The sequence below is a fragment of the Coregonus clupeaformis genome, unplaced genomic scaffold (genome assembly GCF_020615455.1).
Source record: "Coregonus clupeaformis isolate EN_2021a unplaced genomic scaffold, ASM2061545v1 scaf0419, whole genome shotgun sequence".
Lineage (NCBI taxonomy): Eukaryota > Metazoa > Chordata > Actinopteri > Salmoniformes > Salmonidae > Coregonus > Coregonus clupeaformis.
Window position 1 is genome coordinate 238710 of NW_025533874.1, and position 23432 is coordinate 262141.

Genomic DNA, 23432 nt, shown 5'->3' on the forward strand with positions numbered 1-23432 from the left:
GAAAGTCTGAAGGAGTGAGTCAGGGAGTCAGTGTAAAAGTTGAGTTGAGTATATCTTATCCCGTCCTCCTCTTCTTCTTCTGTTGGAGTGGAGTGGTGTTATTTAGCCAAGCCAGCCAGGCAGAGTGGCTGGGACTGGTCGCCTCTCAGTCACAGCAGCGCAATAAGGATACTTTTCACTACGATTACTGGAATATCTGGCAACAAGGGAAATGAAAGAACAGCATCTTATGGGCTCATTCATCAAGAACTAATTAAGGCCTGGGTACACTCAAGTGCTGATAGAAATGGAGAAGCGGCTGTATGTGTGTGTGTGTGTGTGTGTATGTGTATGTGTGCGCGTGTATGTCAGTGTGTGTGTTTGCTTATGTGTGTAGCTGAATTGTGCTGTGTGAGATTTGTTTTCCATGAGGAAGTGGCTCCGTGTCATGGCAGGGTTGCTGTGGGCGAACGACTCCTATCTGCTCTGCATACTGAGAGACGGAGAAAGAGAGAGAGAGTTGCAGAGAGAGAGAGGCAGCTAGAGAGGGGGAGAGAGAGATAAAAGGATGCTGAGAGGCAGTGAGTGAGAGAGGGCGAGAGAAAAGGATACAGATACAGAGAAAGAGAGAGAGGGAGAGAGATTAAGGATAGAGAGGACGAAAAAGAATAAGGAGAAAGAGTGAGAGAGGATGAAAGAAAACAATAGAGGAAGAGAAGGGGAGAGAGAGAGAGAGAGAGAGTATTAGACCTGCACCACTGAGTCTCCTCTCCTCTGAGGCCATTGTTCTCTGTTCCACCTCTCTGTATTGATTCCACCAAGCATGAATTCTCCCTCCATCTTTCTCTCTTTTCTCTCTCTGTTCTTTATCTCTCTGTATTCCTTCCTTCCTTCTTTCATGTTGTTTATGCCAAGCTATCATCTTGCCTTTCTTTAAATGCACTCCCCTCTCTCTCTCTCTCTCTCTCTCTCTCTCTCTCTCTCTCTCTCTCTCTCTCTCTCTCTCTCTCTCTCTCTCTCTCTCTCGCTCTCTCGCTCTCTCGCTCTCTCTCTCTCTCTCTCTATTCCCCTCTCTCTCTCTCTCTCCCTCTCCCTCTCTCTCTAGTATGTCTGAGAGTCAGACTCCGAGACTTGAAGGATCATGTATAGATATAGCTCAGTTGGTAGAGCATGGCGCTTGCAACGCCAGGGTTGTGGGTTCGATTCCCACGGGCGGCCAGTATGAAAAAAATATAAATGTATGCACTCTGGATAAGAGCGTCTGCTAAATGACTAAAATGTAAATGTATACACACATGGCCTTTGAATCAATGCTTATTGATTTTAATAGCGAGAGTGCCCCCCTCTTCTCCTTCCCTCCATTCGTCTATCTCCATCCTTCTCTTTTAGAGGTAATGTAATCAGAGCCTGAGACTATTCTTGCACATAGCTCTATCAAATTTACCCCAACACCTCCAATCTGGGTATGTGCTACTTGAGTGAGAGTGTGTGTGTGTGTGTGTTCGCATGCGTGTGTGTGTGTGTGTTTGTCTGAGTGTGTGTGTTTCAACCACTCATAATCTTTTATACTGCAACATATTATAAAAATAGTATGATACTTTATATCAATATTTTACTTATTGTACTTATTGTATGTCATGGATTAATTACTAATATGAAAGAAAACATAACTTTTCATAATTTGACTAATTCTACATTTATGTATTTAGTGTCTTAAACCTACACATAAGTTAATTAAAAACAAAAAACAATGTTTTAAGTGAGAATAGGCATTGGTCTGAAGCCAAAAAAGAGAGAAATTCACATGGGCACCACAATGCCTATTCCACCCATGCTCTACCAAGGTTTTCCAGCGCACAGCTTTGACCTACTACAGTAGCTATGTTGGTATTGTACTCCAAACTATGTGTAGGCAGGTTGCTTAGGATTAAAACCTTCTCAAACAGCCTAATTCATACTCTTAGAGGAGGTACTTCCAGAATAATGTGATTTGTACCGCATACAAGGTAAAGTATTAGATTCTTCACACACCACAGTAAGACATTATTCCACTATGCTACCTTTTCATGCTTTTTTAAATTAAATGAACGCAAGCTTTGCTTTTATACTTACAAGACCATCAGGCTTGATTGAGCTGTTTTGTCTTGTAGTAATGTGGTGCCTGCCTGTATTTCCTTAAACCTGTATTTTAGCAATACATGTCATTGCAAAAATTTTTATCAGTAGGTGCCCAACATAACAACAGGTGGTGGTGTGTTGGACACAGTAGCTCAGATAGATAGAGTCTGTCTACATTCCTGATTTCTGTAACTGTTTGCTTACCTATGTAATATTGAATTAAGCTCAGCACCACTTGTGTTTCAAACATGGTCCTGTTTTATCAATTGCTGTGCTGATCAATGGACAGTTCATTACTTCTGTCCAAATAATGTGTTGCTTAAAGTTATTTGTATTTATTTTGCAATAAAAATGGTAATGCAACAATAATACAAATTTACAATAGGCATATATAAAAAAATATATATACAGCCAAACGTAACATATCATACTAATTTCAGTGTCCCAGATTTACTTTAACTATGTTACATGTAGTGTATGAGGCCAGGTTGGCACACAGCACGTCATGCAAGCAATGATTCTGATGTTGTTTTACCCTGCTGCACCGTGTGCAGTCCCCTGACTACTTTTTACTTGTGTATGGCGACTTCAGATTTTCTGTGAACACACTGAAAGGTAATTTGACACTGTGTTGATCAGTCAGCACAAATGTAGATTATAAGAATGACAAGACGGCAGGAGAGAGAGTGTATGCTGGATCTGAAATGTATTCTGTTTGAAACAGCAATGCTCTCAGTCAGGTCTGGTAAGTTGATGCGTTTGGGGTTCAACCATTTACTATATGCGGTTCAAAACTAGCTTACTGTCTTAACAAAACAATTCGTTTTCTCGGCTATGGTTTGTGTGGTCTTGGTTGTTCTTAGTCGAGGAAATGTAACGTAGCTAACTGCAGTGTTATCTTGTCTGAAGTCTGGCTACCTTGTCGTACCGTAACTTGGTCTGTGCAGTGCAAATGAACGTGAGCAGCGTGGCAGTATCCCAAAGTTTGGTGGTTTTAAACTTAACGTAACAAATGTTAACTAGCTATGTTTTGTGTAAGAAAGTATGATATATTGTGTTGCATGAATTGGCCTGAATTAGCTAGTTAACGTTAACTGACTATCAAAGCAGCCAAGGATGTATGCTAGCTTATTTGTGCATATTTGTTTGTGCTCCAATTACAAGCAAGTGTCTAGATCAGCAGTTTACACATGATGACTTCAGCTTTATATGAAAAACCTTACTTGGCAAAATATAGCTAGCTAGCTTTCCTCGCTTGTTGGTTAGCTACCTAGCCAACATTAGCTCTCATCTGACTGGTATAACTTTACGTTAGCTAGCTAGGTAGCTAACGTAAAATTATACCAAATAGCTAGCTAGCTACCCAGCTAATCAAAATAAAACCACATTCATTGGCTAGCCTTTATTTGCCTGTTCGTTAGCTAGCTAGCTTTCAGCTGACTGGTGTTAGCTAGCTACAGAGGCTAGCTGCTGGACGTTGTACAAGCAAGCTAACGTTAGCTAGGTAACTGTTTGCATTTATTGATTAACCTCAGCTTGAATACCACCATATAGCTAGCTATAGTAGCCTAGGTTTGTTCACATACACATCTTATGACTGGCAGCATGGTGCAAGCAGCTGTGTTGTTGCCAAGCAACTGACCCAGTGTTATGGAACTCTGAGCTTTCGCTAAAGAAGATGTTAGCATTGTCAGAAATGCTACAAAAATGTAGCACATCTTTGGTTATTAATGGCCGGAAATGTGCAAGTGAGAGCGATAAATTATGAATGTAATAAAAACTGTTTCACCTAAAAACCGGAATTTTTTTAAGTCACTTTATGGACGCTATAGTCTCGTTTTAATCAAACGTCTCGAATTTGAGCTAGGTTGGCGCAATAAATACTCTTAAAACTCAATTACTAACGACCCTGTTAAAAAATCTGATATGTGGTTCTCGGTAGCGAACGTACGGCTTATGACGAGAGGCGGGGAGTGTGTTATGTACCTCCAATCAAGTTGATTTGTGAATTTTAATCGAGATTGGTGTCATATTGGCTTAGATATGATGGTAGGGAGATTTTAATTTAACACTGAGCTTCAACCAATATCTATATATTGTAATTATAATACACGGTCATAGACAATCTACGACACTAAAAGTCCTTAGTCAATCACGTGAAAAGAGAAGGAACTTCATAAAATGCAAAAAACACAATTCTTCACGTCCAATGCACTGCACATCAACATCAACTGAAGTAATTTAGTCATTTTATGATGATCATGAGAAGTAATCCGTAGTGCTGGGCAGATTAATCAGCTAATGGCGACGCCCCACGATGCCCCACCATCCCAGAGTGTCCCTGTCACCACACCATCAACACTGACTGGCCACTGTTCATCTCTCCCCTGGTGCACTCAAGAGGTAATATACAGTAGGTATACATTACTTACATGGCAAGCATTTATATGGTCACGTTGGGGTTAATAGTGACTTAAAGTATTAATAGTATGATACATCTGTAGTGCTACTGGTTAATTGACGCATGCAATAATAAAGACAGCCATTCTTCCACATTTTATTTATTTTATTGCATCCTAGTTTGTATTATTTCATGTCAAGGGCATATTTGTTTCATGTGTTTTATCTATATGAGACTTTTACATACAGTATATCCACATACAAGCATTTTGTTTCATAGTTGTTGAGTACCTGCGATTCCTAACAATATTTGAGCATGACACGAGTGATGGTTACAGGGTACAAATCTTAACACTTTGTGTTTGTGGTCGTTTCTAAGAGTGTGTGTGTTTGTATGTGCAGTAAGTGGGCTTTTGACTTCAGTTTAACCCATCCTGTAAAGGTGTGTGTGTGAATGCGCGTGCGTCTGTGTCTGTGTGTGTGTGTGTGTGCGCGCGCACAGATAGTATATCCACGCTTGCTTCCATGTGTGTGAGTGCATGATTGCTTGTGTTATAGGGTTAAGATGTGTATATGGGTAGCCTAGTTGTTTGGTATAAAATGACACTGCCGGCCATGTAAAAATATGTCTGACATGGGGAGTGACTGGAGTCAGCGCTTTTCTCTTCCCCCCCATCCTCCCCTTCATCCTCTCCCTCGCCCCCCATCGCCCCCCGCTGTTCAATCCATCCAGCCGCTGTCACGGCGGGGGAGCAGACAATCTATCAAGGCATCGGGAGGCATTTTCCTCACCTGCACCGCGCCTTTAATGAACAGCCAACATGATCCCGGCTGACAAGCAGGAAATGGATGTAATAAAGATTGTTTCTGCATGCTCTTTGCATCCCTGATAAATCACCTCGCTGTGCAACAGATACGGGAGCCACATGGAAATTTGATTTCACACGGTGAGGCGGAGAGAGAGAGAGAGAGAGAGCGAGTGGAGGAGAGGGAAGAAAGAAAGAGCTGGCAGTGGCAGGGTCACTTTATGTTTTTTGTTCCCTATAGTTGGGACGTGGGGGGTGGCGGTGGTGTAAATGGTTTACTGGGACCCTCCCTGGCTCCTCTTGTCCTGCCGAGCGTTGCTGGCTCTGTGGTGCCCCCAGCGATCAGATGATTTTCCTCTGAGCGGCCACCTCCTCCCTCTACACTTCTCACACACCTCTCTCACCCCAACACACCCACCTTGCCCAAATCCTGTTCCACACATACTGTAGTCTCCCTCAGTAGGGTTCAGAGGGCATTGAGGTCAGAAGGTCACTGTGACCACTCTTCTCTACGTAATGTACTGGCTCTCCAACACCCCCCACACACATTCTTACTATCATCTGCCCTCATATCCCCGGTTCCCTTGAGACTTTGAATATGGCTTGCGAGATTACTAGTATACTAACAGTAGAGAATGCAGGGAGGGGACAAAGTGGGAGGATAGGAGAGAGGAGGGGACAGAGAGAGAATGATTATAAGAGTAAGAGGGAGTGGGGGGCAAAAGCAAATGCTGGGGGGAGAATAAAAGGGATAGAGGGAGAGAGAGGGAGATGCAGATATAGAGTGGGCAATTTATGATTTAATCTAATGTAGCCCAGGTCTGCTGTAACTCACCACAGCAGAAAGATAGAGAGCGGGAGGGAGGGAGAGGGAGGGGGGGATAGAGAAAGGGATAGTGAGAGACATTAACATTTCCTTAGAGAGAGGCGAGCTGTTTTATCTGACTACACTCTTAGAAAAAAAGCTGCTATCTAGAACTTTAAATGGTTATTTGGCTGTCCCCATAGGAGAACCCTTTGAAGAACCCTTTTTGGCTCCTGCTAGAACCCTTTTGGTTCCAGGTGGAACCCTTTTGGACCCTTTCCACAGAGGGTTTTACGTTGAACCAAAAAGGGTTCTCCCTGGAATCAAAAAGGGTTCTCCTATGGGGACAGCTGAAAAACCCTTTTGGAACCGTTTTTTCTAAGAGTGTACCATCCACCATTCGTAAACCTCTGCTTTCCTCCTTTCCTCTCCCTCTCTTCCTCCTCATCCACCCTTCTCCTCCCCTTCCCCACCTCCATAACCACCTCACCCAACAGAGAACCTCACCCTCCATATGCCTGTAGTAGCTGTGTGTGTGGCAGTCTTTCAAAACACCCTCCAGTCAGTAAATGCCTTTTCAGAATGACATAGGGCCAGCCTCACCGCTTTGGTCTCAAGACAAGTCTTCATTATCATTGCACTGAATGAACCAATGACTTCCAACCACAACATAAGGAATGAGCCAATGGGATTGAGTAACATGGTGGCTGAGCGGCCGACTTGCCCCTCTCTTTCTCACTGGGTCTTGTGTATGTATTTGTATATGTGTGTATCTCTCTAGAGAAACATTTGCCCGGATCAATATTGGTTTGGTGGCTGCCCCCTGTAATGGCACAGGTATGGGTTATGTGACGTTGTCTATCACCGCCGCGCTGTCTGTCGTTGGCACGTTGTGGGGTCTCTCCACAGCCAGGTCACCTATGATACAAGTCAGTATTCGACGTCCCTCCATGTCTGAGGACATCGGGAGATGACGTGGAAACCGGCCACTATGGGCAACAGTGAGCGCTGTTACCTTCAAGTAGGTTTCAGTTTTGCTAGGGTGCTATGGACGGGAATGGCGGATGGGCGTAAGCATCTGCCTTTGATTCCAAAGTTTGCAAGTTAGAATCCAGTGATAGAAAGTTGTTTTGATCTTTTTGTTTTAAGCCTATTCCAAACCTTAACTGTTACCTTAACCATTTGGAGTTATTGCCTGAACTTAACCCTAACCTTAAAAAGTTGGAGTTAATGCATAAACGTAACCTTAAAATGTGACATTTGGAACAACTTCGAAATTTGACATGGCTGAATGTCTACTTCTGACGTGAGACTGTGAGAACTAATAGCTCTCCGAACCCCCACTCCCACCCACCCTCACTCCCAATCACACCACCACTACTACACACTATATACCAACTACCTGTTTAGGCTGCCCCCGCGCTCATTTGCATGAAATAAGATGGAAATGCAGCCCTTATTTATGCCAACAGAAATTGAGTGTTATTAAAGGCACCATTGTGCAAAAGCGACGGTCGCACTGAGAATACATTACAGAGGCTATTTCTGGAGAGGCTCCAGCCACACAGAGGGTAATGCTTTACTACTCCCTGATGGCATCGTCACTCCAGGTGCCAGGGCTCTGTGTGTGTGTGTTTGTGTGTTTATAGGGCTGTGTGTGTGTGTGTATGTGTGTGTGTGTGTGTGTGTGTGTGTATGTTTAGGGCTGTGCGGGTGGGAGGGTGAGTGAGGGGGTGCATGTGTGTATGTTTGCGCGTGTGTGGGGCTGTGTGGGTGGGTAAGTAGGTGTGTGTGTGTGCGTATTTTCAGTGATTTTCAGTGATGGAGAGGTTACCAGTGATTGACAGTGTACGCGGCCCCTACTGTATAACAGTTTGTGAGCTGTGAGTTGAGGTGAGAGGCAGGTAGAGCCACAGTAGTACTCTCCATCTGTCTGCTGGGCTGTGAAGTTAGAAATTATCCTGTATCAGATTCTATTCTAAATCAATTATTAAGGTTATAACCAAAGAGGAAATCTGGTCTTAGACCAGTTTATCACACTAACATACCCCCTCTAGAGTGACCCTGTTGGCCAGCCAGTAACCTTAGTCTGACCTGATCCCAGACCAGTCACCCCTGACCTCAGTCCACCCAAACCTGAACCTGCTTCCCACTGATCCCCCTCTGACCCCTCTGGACCACGACATCCCTGGGTAAATATTATGAATTTCTCAACTGCATGCAGCTGCACGGGAGCAGAGACAAAGGATGGAGGGAGAGGGGGAGGTGTGTTTGTGTGCGCGTGAGTGTGTGTCTCAGAGAGGTTTAGCATCTTATTTAATGCTGTGCAGGGAGTGGGGGAGCCACCTGGGTGTGTGTGCTGTGATGTAGGGATTGAGTGAAATAGAGACAGGCTGTGGGAGAGAGAGAGCGAGCGACAAAGAGAGAGAGACTGATTTGTGGACGTGCTGCCTTTTTACAGGCCTTGTAATGGGGTTTAATAGCATGTGAGTAGTAGCCGGGGAGCATATGTAATCTGTCCTGTGCAAGGGTGGCCATTTTGAATACAGGATGGTAAAAAAATAAAAAAAAATAAAAAAAACTAGAGTAAATTAAGTTAAAATCTATCCTAGCTGAATGAATATGTGTGAATGGTATTATTCCCCTGTCAAAGAGATATGTAATGTTATGTACTGATGGCTAGTGTAAATTATATTGTCAGATAGGTATATAGAAATAACAGATCTCTTCTACGACTTTATCTACCCACTGAGCTGTGTAACTGTCCTCGCACAACATTTGTCATCATCTGTGTGTGTTTGTGTTTTTGTGAGAGAGAAAGGGAGAGGGAGAGGGAGAGAGAAAGAAAAGGAGGGGGGGACAAGGATGAGAGAGAGAGAGGCCAGACACAGCTGTTGTGTCTTGGAAAATACAGATCAAATAAGCTAATGTCAAGGCCAGCGCTGTCCCATAACTTCTCCATTCAAGCAGAGGGCAAACTGAGGTCAAATTCTATTGATTATTCCAGGGCTTGTGGCAATATATCTTTTTACTGAACCAAGTAGACCTTTCCAGTATTAATATTGGAAGTATTTCTGAGCAAAGTACATTATGAGAATACTATTTTCAGTATAATATTACAATATTTAACTCTATCTATATGTTATTCGACACTATGTCATCATACAAGGTCAGCATTACTTTAGAAACACCCCATTTTAAAAACCGATCCCTGTTTGTGATGTGTATTACCAATCATTTTCAGTTAGAGGCTCTATAATTGTTGTGTTTGTGAGCGAGCATGCGCGCGTGTGCAGTTGGGTGCATGTTTGTATGAGTTTCAGTATTTGTGTGTATGTGATTAAATAAGTGTGCATTATGTGTTTATCAGTGTGTATATATGTGTGTTTATCAGCATGTATACGAGGGTGTATTTGTGTTTATCAGCGTGTGTGTTTGTGTGTGCGTGGGTGATGGATCGTGCCTGCTCCGTGTTTACCTATCCCATGATTTCCTGTGCGTGCGGGTAACAAGTGGAGTTTGGCAGGATTAATGAGCGTGTGGGTGCTGAATGGATATTTGTGGCTGTGTGGTGCTCCATCATGGGCCTAGCAGCCCAGAGCCCCCCAGAGCTCAACCTCAGCCCCACCACCACCACACGCCACAACTGCTAAAGCTAGCTACCGCTCAGCCTGCTCTTAATTATGCATGCTTAGCAAAGTCCTATTAAACAAGCAGCAGCGCTAAACAAAGGCAAAGCATTCACATCCTTTACTTACTTAGAGCTGTGGTTTAAAGGACTTCTCCTGAAGGGGGAAAACTGATTGAGGGCTCCTTTGAGGAAAATGACCGTAATGTTTGAAATTAAAGTACAGTAAATCAACTATAGTTAAAATCACAGTGTTAATTTACTCTACTGGGAGTTATCTTAACCCTCAAGAGAGTGATACGCTCCCTGGAGTTAGTGTTGATAACTGGAGTTATCACGGAGTACTTTTAACTCCATTAAGAATAACCAGAGACAGGGAGTTAAATCTATGGCGTTATCCACAGATGTGGGAGGGGGCTCATTGTCATATTTCCCAGCATGCTCTGTTGCAGGTTGATTTTTTTTAATTGTTTGTTTCAATATCTGTGTTTTCGCATACACATTGATTGTTTTTGATCTTATGCTTCACAAAGATAAGAAACATGCATTTTTCTCCAATCTTTAAGTGGTTGGATTTATAGCAACCGTTAGTCAAATCGAATTTTATTGGTCACATGTGCCGAATACAGCAGGTGTAGACTTTAAAGTGAAATGCTTACATACGAGCCCATTCCCAACAGTGCAGAGTTAAAATGTAAGACAAATATTTGTTAAATTAAAAAGGAAATAGTAACACAATAAAAACAATAACAAGGCTATATACAAGGAGTACCAGTACCAAGTCAATGTGCTGGGGTACGAGGTAGTTGAGGTAGTACAGTATGTACATGTGGGTAGGGGTAAAAGTGACTAGGCAATCAGGATATATAATAAACAGAGTAGCAGCAGCGTATGTAAAGTGTGTCTATGTGTGAGTGTGTGTGTGTGTGGCATCAATATGCATGTGTGTGTGTTTTGTGTGTGTGAGCGTATGTAGTGTGGCCTTGTGAATGTTAACCTGTTTAAAGGTCTTACTCACAGCGTGATCATACAGTCGTCCGGAACAGCTGGTGCTCTCACGCATGGTTCAGTGTTGCTTGCCTCGAAGCGATCATAGATGGCATTTAGCTCGTCTGGTATGCTCGCGTCACTGGGCAGCTCGCGGCTGGGTATCCCTTTGTAATCTGTGATAGTTTGCAAGCCCTGCCACATCCAACGAGCATCAGAGCCGGGGTAGTAAGCCGGTTCGGTCTAGCTCTAACCTTTAACTCAGTGCAAATGTTGCCTGTAATACATGGCTTCTGGTTGGGATATGTACGTATGATCACTGTGGGGACAACGTCGTCGATGTACTTACTAATTAAGCCGGTGACTGATGTGGTAAACTCCTCAATGCCATCAGATGAATCCCGGAACATATTCCAGTTTGTGCTAGCAAAACAGACCTGTAGCTTAGTATCCATTTTATCTGACCATTTCCGTATTCCGTCACTGGTACTTCCTGTTTGAGTTTTTGCTTGTAAGCAGGAATCAGGAGGATAGAGTTATGGTCCAATTTGCCAAATGGACGGCGGGGAAGAGCTTTGTATGCGTCTCTGTGTGTGTAGTAAAGGTGATCTAGAGTTTTTATCCCTCTCGTTGCACAGGTGACATGCTGGTAGAAATGAGGTCAAACGGATTTCAGTTTTCCTGCATTAAAATCACCGGCCACTAGGAGCACCGCCTCAGGATGAGCATTTTCTTGTTTGCTTATGGCCCAATACAGCTCATTGTGTGCGGTCTTAGTGCCAGCATCAGTATGTGGTGGTAAATAGACAGCTACGAAAAATACAGATGAAAACTCTATTGATTAAAATAGTATGGTCTACAGCTTGTCATGAGGTATTCTAACTCGAGACTCTAGGGTGTTGGGGATTAGGGCCTGGTCCGGCTCATTGAAGTAGAAGTCCTCGTCCAAATTGAGGTTAGTGATAGTTGTTCTGATGTCCAGAAGCTCTTTTCGGTCATAGGAAACAATGGCAGACGTATTGTGTACAAGAAAAGTTACGATCGGCGCAACAAAATACAGAAAATAGCACAATCGGTCAGGAGCCCGTAAAACGGCCGCCGTTCCATCCGGCGCCATTGATACACCCTAGTGAGATATTGTTCCAGTTTAGGTGGTGTAGGTAGTCTCCATGTACTGTATTTTTTCCCCTACTCTGACAGGCATTCTAAATGCAAGTGGTGATGTAAAAGTGCTGTATATCTTCCTGCAAGTTGGATTCCAACAGAGATTGGATATCGCACTATTTGCACTGCCCCCCCACCCCATCCTTTTTACGCTGCTGCTACTCTGTTAATTATTTATGCATAGTCACTTTAACTCTACCCACATGTACATATTACTTCAACTACCTCAACTAGCCGGTGCCCCCGCACATTGACTTTGCACCGGTACCCCCCTGTATATATAGCCTCCCTACTGTTATTTTATTTTACTTCTGCTCTTTTTTTCTCAACACTTTTTTTGTTGTTGTTTTATTTTTACTTTTTTTGTTAAAAATAAATGCACTGTTGGTTAAGGGCTGTAAGTAAGCATTTCACTGTAATGTCTGCACCTGTTGTATTCGGTGCATGTGACCAATAAAATTTGATTTGATTTGATTTGATTGTAAACCACCATAATGTGTAAATAAATAAATATTCAAATAAGGCCTTAACCCGAAAGAGAAATGTACTCTGCTGGAGTTGATTGTTAATTCAAAAAACGACTCTGAAAACAGTAAAATGGCAGAGTAAAATTTAAGCAACTCTCTGAGAGTTGAATATTTACTTAATTTAGAGTCGTTTTAACTCAACACCATCACCAGAGTAGTTTAAACACAAAATGGGGATGGGACCATTTAAACCCCAAAATAGTCTTAAATTTGACTCCATACGAGTTGACTTAACTCTTGAAATTTTACTGTATATGGTGCACTATCCAAGGAGAGTTCCGAATAGGGTGACTAGCGATTAAGTGCAATACACTTTTGTTCTGTTTACGTAAACTTCGGTTGAATAGTTTTCTTAATCTCTTGGACATTGTTAAAGAAATGTTACATAAATCACAATTTCGTTTTGGAATGCTCACTGTTGTTGTGTGGGGAAAATGTTGCCCTTAGGTCTATGTATTTGCTGTATAGGAGAGGGGCAGGTTATGATCATGAAATTATTGTGTAACACTTTTTGACCTCCAACCATATGTTATGACATCATTACCAAAAATGACATTCTGTTGAGAAAGTAGACCACAAGTCATGCTACCAATTAACTCACAATAGAACCAATATGATTGATGAGGAATATGACTGTCTTGGTGTGGGATGCTGAGTGAAACAGGCAGATATTTTGTAGCCATTTTGACAGTCGGTTATTGGTGCAACACAGTGATAATTCTAGAAGTGGTGTTTTCCATATTGGCAAAGATCACTTACTAACCTTTTTCCTCATTAATCCTCAAGGTGCTTCCGTCAATTATTTAAGTGTTGCAGGTTCTGATAATGCTGATGCTTGGGTGGGATGTATAGGGGGAGTACTAATAAGCAGTACATACTGTATTACCACCTTTGTGCGTGTATGTGTCTTTATATGACAGTACGTCTCAGTGTGTGTGTGTGTGTGTGTGTGTGCATGATTTTGTGTGTGTGCGCGCTCATGTGCGTGCGCATGATCATAGGTGTGTGTGTGTGTGTGTGTGTGTGTGTGTGGCGATTAGGGCTGGGAGAAAGGGACAGCAGGGTAGAGCAGAAATCAAATCACTTAATTGCAGCATTTTTCATCTCCATCTTTTGTTTTATGGCGGTGGAGGGCCGGCGAGTGGCTGCCTGTGATTCATGGGCATCACGGCGCCCGCGAGCAGCGCCATCCCTCATTGCCGCCTGCTGCTGCTACCCAAAGCACCCGCACAATTACGGTGATGAATATGACTTTTTTTTTACCGTGTTTTTAGCGGGAGCAGGTTGTGCTTAATGCAGCCACTGAGCCGGGGAATCAGGGACAGCCTCTCTACCTCTCTCTGTGCTGCTCCTTTTCTCTGAGGAGAGCCTGCTGGGCCCACTGGGACTGTGAGACACAGGGAGATACAGGGAGAGAGGGAGAGAGATCCATAGAGGTAAAGATATGGGGAGGGAGGAAGAGGGAGATATAGGGAAAGATGGAGAGAGAGATACAGGGACAGAGGGAGAGATATGGGGAGGGAGGAAGAGAGAGATACAGGGAGAGAGAGAGATATGGGGAAGGAGGAAGAAAGAGATACAGGGAGAGAGGGAGAGATATGGTGAGGGAGGAGGAGAGAGATATAGGGAGATAGATCCAGGGAAATAATGATAAATGCAGGGAAGGAGGAAGAAGGAGGGTGAAAAGGGAGAGACTTAAGGTTGAGAGGGGAGGGAAGGGCAGATATAGATAGAAAGGGAGGAAGATGAAGGTTGTAGAGGTTGAGGGAGGAATGGAAGTCCTACAGTAGCACATGGTCTTTAGATTTATACTGCCAAAGCATCACCTCAGAGAGCACTGTGTCATTCAAACACAATTCTACCTCCCCTCACAGTGACTCCTCACCTAGGTATTCCACTCTACCTCCACAGCCCTAGCCCACTCCCCACATGCCACCTGAGTTCCTCTGATTTGGCCCAGACAGGTTTGAGTATGCCATTCTTCTCCCCTCTCCCAGCTGCAGGCCTCCAGATCAACCCGTCAACACACACTCTTTGATCACACACTCTGGAGTGTAATCCCATTCTGTCAGGGAGGGTTGCCTCCCCATTGACTTTCCAAAAGGAGTCTCTGGATGAGTCCCAAATGGCACCCTATTCTCTATTTAGTGGACTACTTTTGACCAGGGCCGGTAGGGCTCTGGTCAAATGTAGTGCACTACAGTATATAGGGAATAGGGTGCCATTTGAGACACAGTCTCTGCCTTTACACAGTGTTAAACAGAGAGGAAGAAGAAACTAAACCAAAGGTTCAGCTGTCACGCTTTTTCATTTGTTTGTTTGTTTGGTTTAGGACTCCTCATAGAGGGAGACAGGTGTGTGTTTGAGAGTGGCGGGGTGTGTGTTTTTGGAGCGTACAGACCTTGTCTGACTCACTCTCTGATGGTTGTGTGTGTGTACTGCTTCTCCCCCGGCCCCTGCCTGACTAAATGCGGGAGAGGAAGTGAGATGAGAGGATTCTGTCATGATGAGAAAATGTGGAATCAGACGTTACTTCCATTTTCCCCCAAACGGCTTTAGATACAATTCGCTTTCCCACCCAGAGAGAGAGAGAGATGGAGAAGGAGAGAGAGAGAATGGGGAGGGGGAGAATGATGGAGAGAGTGAATAAGGAACAGAACGTGAAAAGGAGATGGACAGGGAGAAAGGAGAGGGGGAGGAGGGAGGGTGGGTGGGGCGGGGAGAAAACGATGGCATATGAGAGAGGCTATTTGCTTTCCCATTGAACCTTCCCCACAACAACGCTCCTCCTCCTTCTTCTCTCACAGGCATTCACACACTCACACACACAAAATTATAATAAGGAGGGCTACATCAATGGCCAGCGGGTTTACAGTCTGCATGAGCGTTTGTGTGTGCTATCTGTGTGTGTGTGTGTGTGTGTGTGTGTGTGTGTGTGTGTGTGTGTGTGTGTGTGTGTGTGTGTGCGCAAGCACGTTTGTGTGTTTGGAGACAGACAGTTTTTAAATATTAATCTCAAGGTCAAAGGCATAGAGGGTTTTGATATTCATGCAGCAGGCAGAGTGTTGTTACCCTGTGTGCTGGTGTCTCACCCCTACTGCTGCTGCTGCTGCTGCTACGCTCTCTGGCTCTCTGGGTCAAAGGACTGCTTGTCTGCTTCCCTTTATATCATTCGTATGAATGTTTGTCTGCATACATGGACTCAAGTCTGTTTGTGCTTAAAGTGTGTGTGTGTGCGAGCGTGTGTGTGTGCGAGCAAATGTGTGTCTGTATGTGTGTGTGTTATGTGTGTATGTGCAGGCGTGTGTGTGCTTGTGTGTCGCCATTGTTTTCTGTATCTGTATCTGAGGCAATCCTACAGTCTAGTTAAGTGGAGAACTTCTGGGACTCCTCATTATTTAAGTCATTCATCAAACTGGCCACCTCCTCCCCTGTGCCCCAGCAGAGATCCACCACCACACACACACACACAGAATCAACACAGAATTTACAGTAGATAGAGGGGAGACGGGAAAAGAATGACTAAAGTAATTCTCAATTTTAAACCTCTGTGTAGGATGGTGATGTTTCAATATAGTGGGAGATGGGGTTTATTATGAATCAAATCAATCAAACTTTATTTGTCACATGCACCGAATACAACAGGTGTAGACTTACATATGAGCCCTTTCCCAACAATGCAGAGTTAAAAAGTAAGAAGATTTGCAAATAAGAATAGAAAATAGTGACACAATAAATAACAATAACGAGGCTATATACAGTACCAGGAGTACCGGTACTGACTCAATGTGCAGGGGTACGAGTTAGTTGAGGTAATATTATGTACATGTAGGTAAAAGTAAAAGTGACTAGGCAATCAGGATATAATACAGTTTTTTACAATCACTTTGGCACTAATTTCAGAACCTTGTCATCATTTTTCAAAACTCTAGACACAAAACTCACAACCAATGATCAAAATGCACATTTTTCAAAACTCTTAACACTTTTTTCAATTGCTTGGATACAATACACATAAAACTAAGATCATTTGTTCATTTAACAAAAATGACCTGTTCAATATGACAGAACTTAACATCAAAGTACTACTATTTCAAAAGGCAATTCACACATTACATTTCAGATGAGTGTCTATTTATTTCATTACAATTATCCAACTATCAATTGATACAACTGCTCAAAATGATAAGTAACTGTTGCATTACTCTTAATGCATAGTTGTATGGAAACAGACAAACAATATTCCATGTTTAGATCATGAAAGTTTCAAGATAACGAGATCCATTGTCACCAATTAGCGTGGAGCATGAACCAATTAGACTACATTATCAATGGATGTAATATTTCATCATCATTCTTTATCAGACACCGTTTCTATGTACCACCTTTTCAGACTATTTACAGTATTGCAGTACTGCACTGTATGGATGCAGGCCCTTGTAATTGCTTGTCCAATTCTGCCAACTCGTTACTGATTATTGAGTTCACATTGTGGAACGAGTATATAAAGAATTGATTGGGATCCACTTGCAACAACATAGCGATACGTACTGTAACATGGAGCCGGCAGGTGATCCAGGTCACAATAGAGGTCAAGCAGTGGTGGGAGGAAGACGAGGAAGACGTGTTGGTCAAAGGAATGGCAGGGGACCCCTTCTGAGAGGTGGTCGTGGGCCTCGTTTGAGAGGTGTGGGGGAACGTGGTAGAGGACAAGGCCACGGACCAAGACAGCGGCAGCAACAGCAAAGAGTGTCCAATGAAATCCGAGCAATAGTTGTAGACCATGTCATAAATCATGGCATGACAATGACTGAGGCGGCTACAATGATACAACCAAACCTCAGAAGGTCAACCGTGGCCTCAATAATCAGAACTTTCCGCAATGAGAACCGGTAAGTCGTCAGCATGCACTAAACTTTATGCTACTCTCAAATGTCAAATGACTGCATACCAATGTGTATCACAGAGTAGGTGATGTGACCAAGTGTCTTCTTACTGTAATGTTCCCTGTAGAATTGAGACTAGGCCAAATAGGGGAGGCAGAGGCAAAATTCTGACTCACCAACAAGAGCAGGCTGTGGTCGATTTGGTTCGGGCCAGAAATGATATTCGCCTTACAAAAATTCGCCAGCATATCTTGGACAATGAAGACATGTTTAACAATGTGGAATCCATAAGTTTGCCGACTATTGCACGCATGCTGAAAAGCACCAGGTGTCTTTAAAACAACTATACCGTGTGCCTTTTGAAAGAAATGCAGACAGAGTGAAGCAAATGAGGACTGAGTATGTTCAGTTTCAGTTTCAAGATGGCTGTTGTAATAAAATTCCCTAATAATTATACAGTGTACAGTAATCAGTAAATCTCTTTCCAAAATGTATTTTTAGAGGGTGATGGAGCTGGATGCTGATGACAACCATCTGTTATGAGAATTATTTAACAAACTATTTCAGTGTCTCTGTGCGTCTCCCAAAAGGTTGTAATGCTTTTGGATCAAGAAACGGATAGAGTCCCGGTCTGCATAGTCAGAGATGTTTATTCATTGAGAATTCTGCCACAAAATGGTCGTACAATATATTTATACGCACACATCATACGAAAATCCCACCCCTCTGTAGGCGGGCTGTAGTTTTCCACTTTAAAACTGCTCTCCTGAACATCAGTTCACACACACACACACATACACACACACACATACATATACACACACACACACACATACATACACACACATATACACATTTACACACATACATTTTCTTATCATAGTCTCTCTCCTCCCTAAATTCCTCAGTTATCGGCGTTCTCACAATATTCTGCACCATGTTTAACAGTTCTCCTTCTTCTTTGCCGTCCGGTCTAACTCCTTCTCACATTGCTAAATAGTAACACAATGTCATAATCTTTACTGGTCCTACACTCACACATTACCAGGTAGTAGATTCTAACACATCTCACACAGTTTCGGAGTATAATAATTAGTCACTACTAAGAAAGTACTAATCATACATAAAACAAGAACATTTCACAACTATATTTAAGGGTGGAACATTTAGTCATTACTTTTAACCTGTATATATTTTAATTTCTATATCAATCCACACTTTGACTAAATTATCCACACTTTAATACACAGAAAATCATTACAATTACTTTTAAACTAGAGATTTATAGTTCTAGGAAAACATCCAGTCTCAAACTATCTGAATCGTCCGTCCGTCCTCCACCAAGCCTGGTGGGTCATATTCTTCATTCCTTAGATCGGAGTCCGGGATTGGGCCGTATCTCACCATCTGTTGGGAAACTGCAATCTCCAACGCCTTGCTCACCAACCCTCGGACACAGGGAATAAGACAACATCCACAAAGAACAAACATACCCATAGAAGCTATAGCTGCACCCAGAACAGTTGCAACAATAGCTTTCCATTTTCCAAACATGTTATCAAACCAACCAGTCATTGATGTATTCACCCCCCAGTTCTCAGCCCATTCTTTACTTAATGCAGTGATACCTGCCAGTGCTCTAGTTACTGTACCATCTGGGGCTGTATTGTTGGGGATAAACATACAACAATGACCTCCCACCATCTTGCAAATTCGCCCTTCTCTGCTAAAAGCATTTTGAGAACCAAACTATTCTGCAGGTCATGAGTGAGGTGGCGGATAGTTGGTCTGAAATTCCCTTAACTGCATCCCTTGTCTAATTAACAAACCTTTGTAGATGTAATTAATCCAGTCAACATTTTTCTCAATTGTAACCCACCAGAAAAACTTTGTTGTAAACCCTTCTCCAATTTGATCTGTGATTCGCATTACTTTGGTGTCTATAACATTGATCATCTCCGGGGTTCATGGTGAATTGGGGTGCCTTAGTATTATCCTTTTTAAGAGTGGTTATTTTAATATCAGAACAATTAGGTGAGGGTTTGGTTTGATCCCACATCTATCACACAAGAGAACATGGTCTGAGGCATAAGTGCAGTTAGAAGGGTTGGCCTACCTGTTGAACAGGCATAACAATTAGTTTGACCCAACACCCTAGCTGTGTAGTTCATCCACCTTACCCAGTTGTTCTCATTTGAAATTCCTTCTACTTCTTCTTGGTTCATTTCCTGCAAGAGGAAATATTCTACCCTTGGTGGTTTAGTGCTATTTAGGATTCCTTCTGAGGGCCTTCCAAGGGGTATTAGACTAGTTTTTGGTACCTCTGGTGATAACATTAGATCTACCTGCTGTTCTGTCTCGGGGGTGGAAGATTCATTTCTCTCCTGAAAAATGAGCCTCACCCATGTATTTGCCCCGACATCATCAACATAGACCCGACATCATCAACACAGACCCCATAGTTCCTTGCTATGTCATCTTGCATAATTGTCTTTACCGTTATCACCAGTTCCGTTTTACATGTATCATGGGTTTGTTTAATTCCCCCATCGGTGTACTGCGTCCATTCCATTCTCATAGTATGTTCCCCAGGTATGTTTAAACACCCTTGCCCAAGGACATGAGCGTTCCCCAGTGCAAATGTATTTACCATACCTTCTAGGACCTAACTTTCTTGTACACGCCCCCTTCTTACCAAAGCCCCCAAAACCTCCTATCTCTTCATGTGAGAAATCGAATAGTATCTTGAATCCCCCATCTCGTCCTAAACTGACTTTAACTATAAAATAATCATTCCCCCAATAGTCTTTCTTGGTTTCAGTATTTCATTTCCCTGTTTAGGTTGACCTGGATTAATCCATAATATGGTTAACATGATGATGCAGCTCAGAGTCCCCAAAATCCCAAAAACCGCCATCCCAATCCTGTCCCTGACCCACCTGCCTGGTACTTCCCCATACCCACACCTCTATAAACACCCCACAGTGATGAAAGGTCGGGGTAGGGTTTCTCGTTAACAGAGTTTACCCCCGAACCCTAGTGGTGCAGTTCTTCTCTTTAACTCTGTGTGTGTTCAATGGTGTTGGTATGTGGGCCTACCTTTTTGCAGTGGGTAACGTGGACCCAAGTGGCTCTCTCAGCTATTCTTATAGCGAAGGCACTTACCAATAGGACTTGGTATGGTCCCTCCCAGCGTAGCTGCTTTCAATCCTTTTTCCTCAACGATTGGATCCACACCCAGTCTCCAGGTTGTATACTATGAGTCACCTTCTCCTTTAATTCTCCTGTAGGACACAAATTCTTAGACATACGGGTATGGTTAATCGAACAATTTTCTCATGTGTTCTGCTAGTGTATTCTCTAGTTCTATGTCTGCCTGTTCTGGTCCTGCCAACTGTGGCATTCTGTAAGGTCTTCCAAACACTTTAAAATATATATATATATATATTATTATTTTTTTATTCGTTATACCATAGGCCATAAAGTGTTTCCTAACCTGCTCTACCATCTAACCTATCCCCCCTATTGACACATTGTTTTACCCATGTGTCAATATTTCCGCATATCAAAACAGTGACTTTAAAAAATGTAATAATTTATCCTTATGCCAGACATTATCTCGGAGGATTGTTCCTTTCTTTACAGTATGAAAATATATACACTCACCAACTGTAAGTCGCCCCGGATAAGAGTGTCTGCCAAATGGCCAAAATGTAAAATATAAACAAGAACATAGGAAATATCTGTTTCCCCGTATAGTGTTCCTGTCACCCTTCTTAATGTCATATTTAACTCATTTGTCAATATAATCAATTACTTCATATAAGTAAGCAGTGATATTTTATTCCAGGTATCTATTTAAAAAATATATTTGATACGTTGTCTCCTACTGTCCCTTAACATATACTGTAGGGGATTTTCCTCAGTCCTGGGAAATAAAGAAAAAACAAAAATAACTCCCCCCTCAGAACACATCGGATAACTCCATGTTTCATTAAATTCACTAAACCTATAAATAACAAGCCCATAACCACCTTTCGGTAATCTACTGATTTAAACCTGTTGCATTAATTTATTAAAATATAAACCTATTGTTTAATAAATCCACTGTTTGCATTGAACACATCTCTCAGTCTCTCTAGGTATTGACTAATAGTCTCACTGTCTCCCTGCTTACACTCGTGGACTTTGGAGAAGTCGGCATGTCTGTGATAATAGTCTCTCAGATTATCACAGAGTTGTGCAAATTTATCTCCATAAGCCCCTTTCTCTTCCCACTCTAACACCGGCACATTCCCATCTCCAGGAACCCAGTTTCCCCTTACTGCCGCCCAGTCCTTCAACACTATCTGTCTGACTGCCCTCTCTAGTTCCCCTGTATTCAGCTTAAAGCTGGCGGTCAGCCCTTCCATATCTCTTCTGAACTGGTGTACCCCCGTCTTAGGGTGGGTTATCCCTTCCACTGCTCTCACTACATCTCTCTGCTTCGTTTACTAAATCCTGGCATTAGTTAATTCTATCCACACACCACCAAAAACGAATAACAAATTTGCATACACATAACTAGAAAGCATGAATTTAATACCATTCTTGCTTAAACAATGCAATTCAACATTTCTCATCACCCAATTTCTATTACTTTTTTCACACAGGAAACCCTGTACAATCTCTATCCTCTATTGCTGACTTTCCATCTAACATTATTTTTCAACATTTCTCAAATCTAATTACCTCTGTTATCAACTAAAATTATAGCCACCTCTTATGAAACCCCCAATCTGTCATTGTTTAGAATACAGCAGATATACAGTGGGGAGAACAAGTATTTGATACACTGCCGACTTTGCAGGTTTTCCTACTTACAAAGCATGTAGAGGTCTGTAATGTTTATCATAGGTACACTTCAACTGTGAGAGACGGAATCTAAAACAAAAATCCAGAAAATCACATTGTATGATTTTTAAGTAATTAATTTGCATTTTATTGCATGACATAAGTATTTGATACATCAGAAAAGCAGAACTTAATATTTGGTACAGAAACCTTTGTTTGCAATTACAGAGATCATACGTTTCCTGTAGGTCTTGACCAGGTTTGCACACACTGCTGCAGGGATTTTGGCCCACTCCTCCATACAGACCTTCTCCAGATCCTTCAGGTTTCGGGGCTGTCGCTGGGCAATACAGACTTTCAGCTCCCTCCAAAGATGTTCTATTTGGTTCAGGTCTGGAGACTGGCTAGGCCACTCCAGGACCTTGAGATGCTTCTTACGGAGCCACTCCTTAGTTGCCCTGGCTGTGTGTTTCGGGTCGTTGTCATGCTGGAAGACCCAGCCACGACCCATCTTCAATGCTTTTACTGAGGGAAGGAGGTTGTTGGCCAAGATCTCGCGATACATGGCCCCATCCATCCTCCCCTCAATACGGTGCAGTCGTCCTGTCCCCTTTGCAGAAAAGCATCCCCAAAGAATGATGTTTCCACCTCCATTCTTCACGGTTGGGATGGTGTTCTTGGGGTTGTACTCATCCTTCTTCTTCCTCCAAACGCGGCGAGGGGAGTTTAGACCAAAAAGGTCTATTTTTGTCTCATCAGACCACATGACCTTCTCCCATTCCTCCTCTGGATCATCCAGATGGTCATTGGCAAACTTCAGACGGGCCTGGACATGCGCTGGCTTGAGTAGGGGGACCTTGCGTGCGCTTCAGGATTTCATTCCATGACGGCGTAATGTGTTACTAATGGTTTTCTTGGAGACTGTGGTCCCAGCTCTCTTCAGGTCATTGACCAGGTCCTGCCGTGTAGTTCTGGGCTGATCCCTCACCTTCCTCATGATCATTGATGCCCCACGAGGTGAGATCTTGCATGGAGCCCCAGACCGAGGGTGATTGACCGTCATCTTGAACTTCTTCCATTTTCTAATAATTGCGGCAACAGTTGTTGCCTTCTCACTAAAGCTGCTTGCCTATTGTCCTATAGTCCATCCCAGCCTTGTGCAGGTCTACAATTTTATCCCTGATGTCCTTACACAGCTCTCTGGTCTTGGCCATTGTGGAGAGGTTGGAGTCTGTTTGATTGAGTGTGTGGACAGGTGTCTTTTATACAGGTAACGAGTTCAAACAGGTGCAGTTAATA

At 42.8% G+C, this 23432-nt stretch overlaps 1 protein-coding gene across 1 annotated transcript in view; it reads left to right on the forward strand.

The window, feature by feature from the left end:
• Window positions 1–23432, forward strand: part of LOC121543941 (neuroendocrine convertase 1-like) — a gene marked incomplete at its 3' end in the record, with an annotated part of 171864 nt that overhangs the window by 43999 nt on the left and 104433 nt on the right. The gene's annotated exons all lie outside the window — the stretch shown is intronic.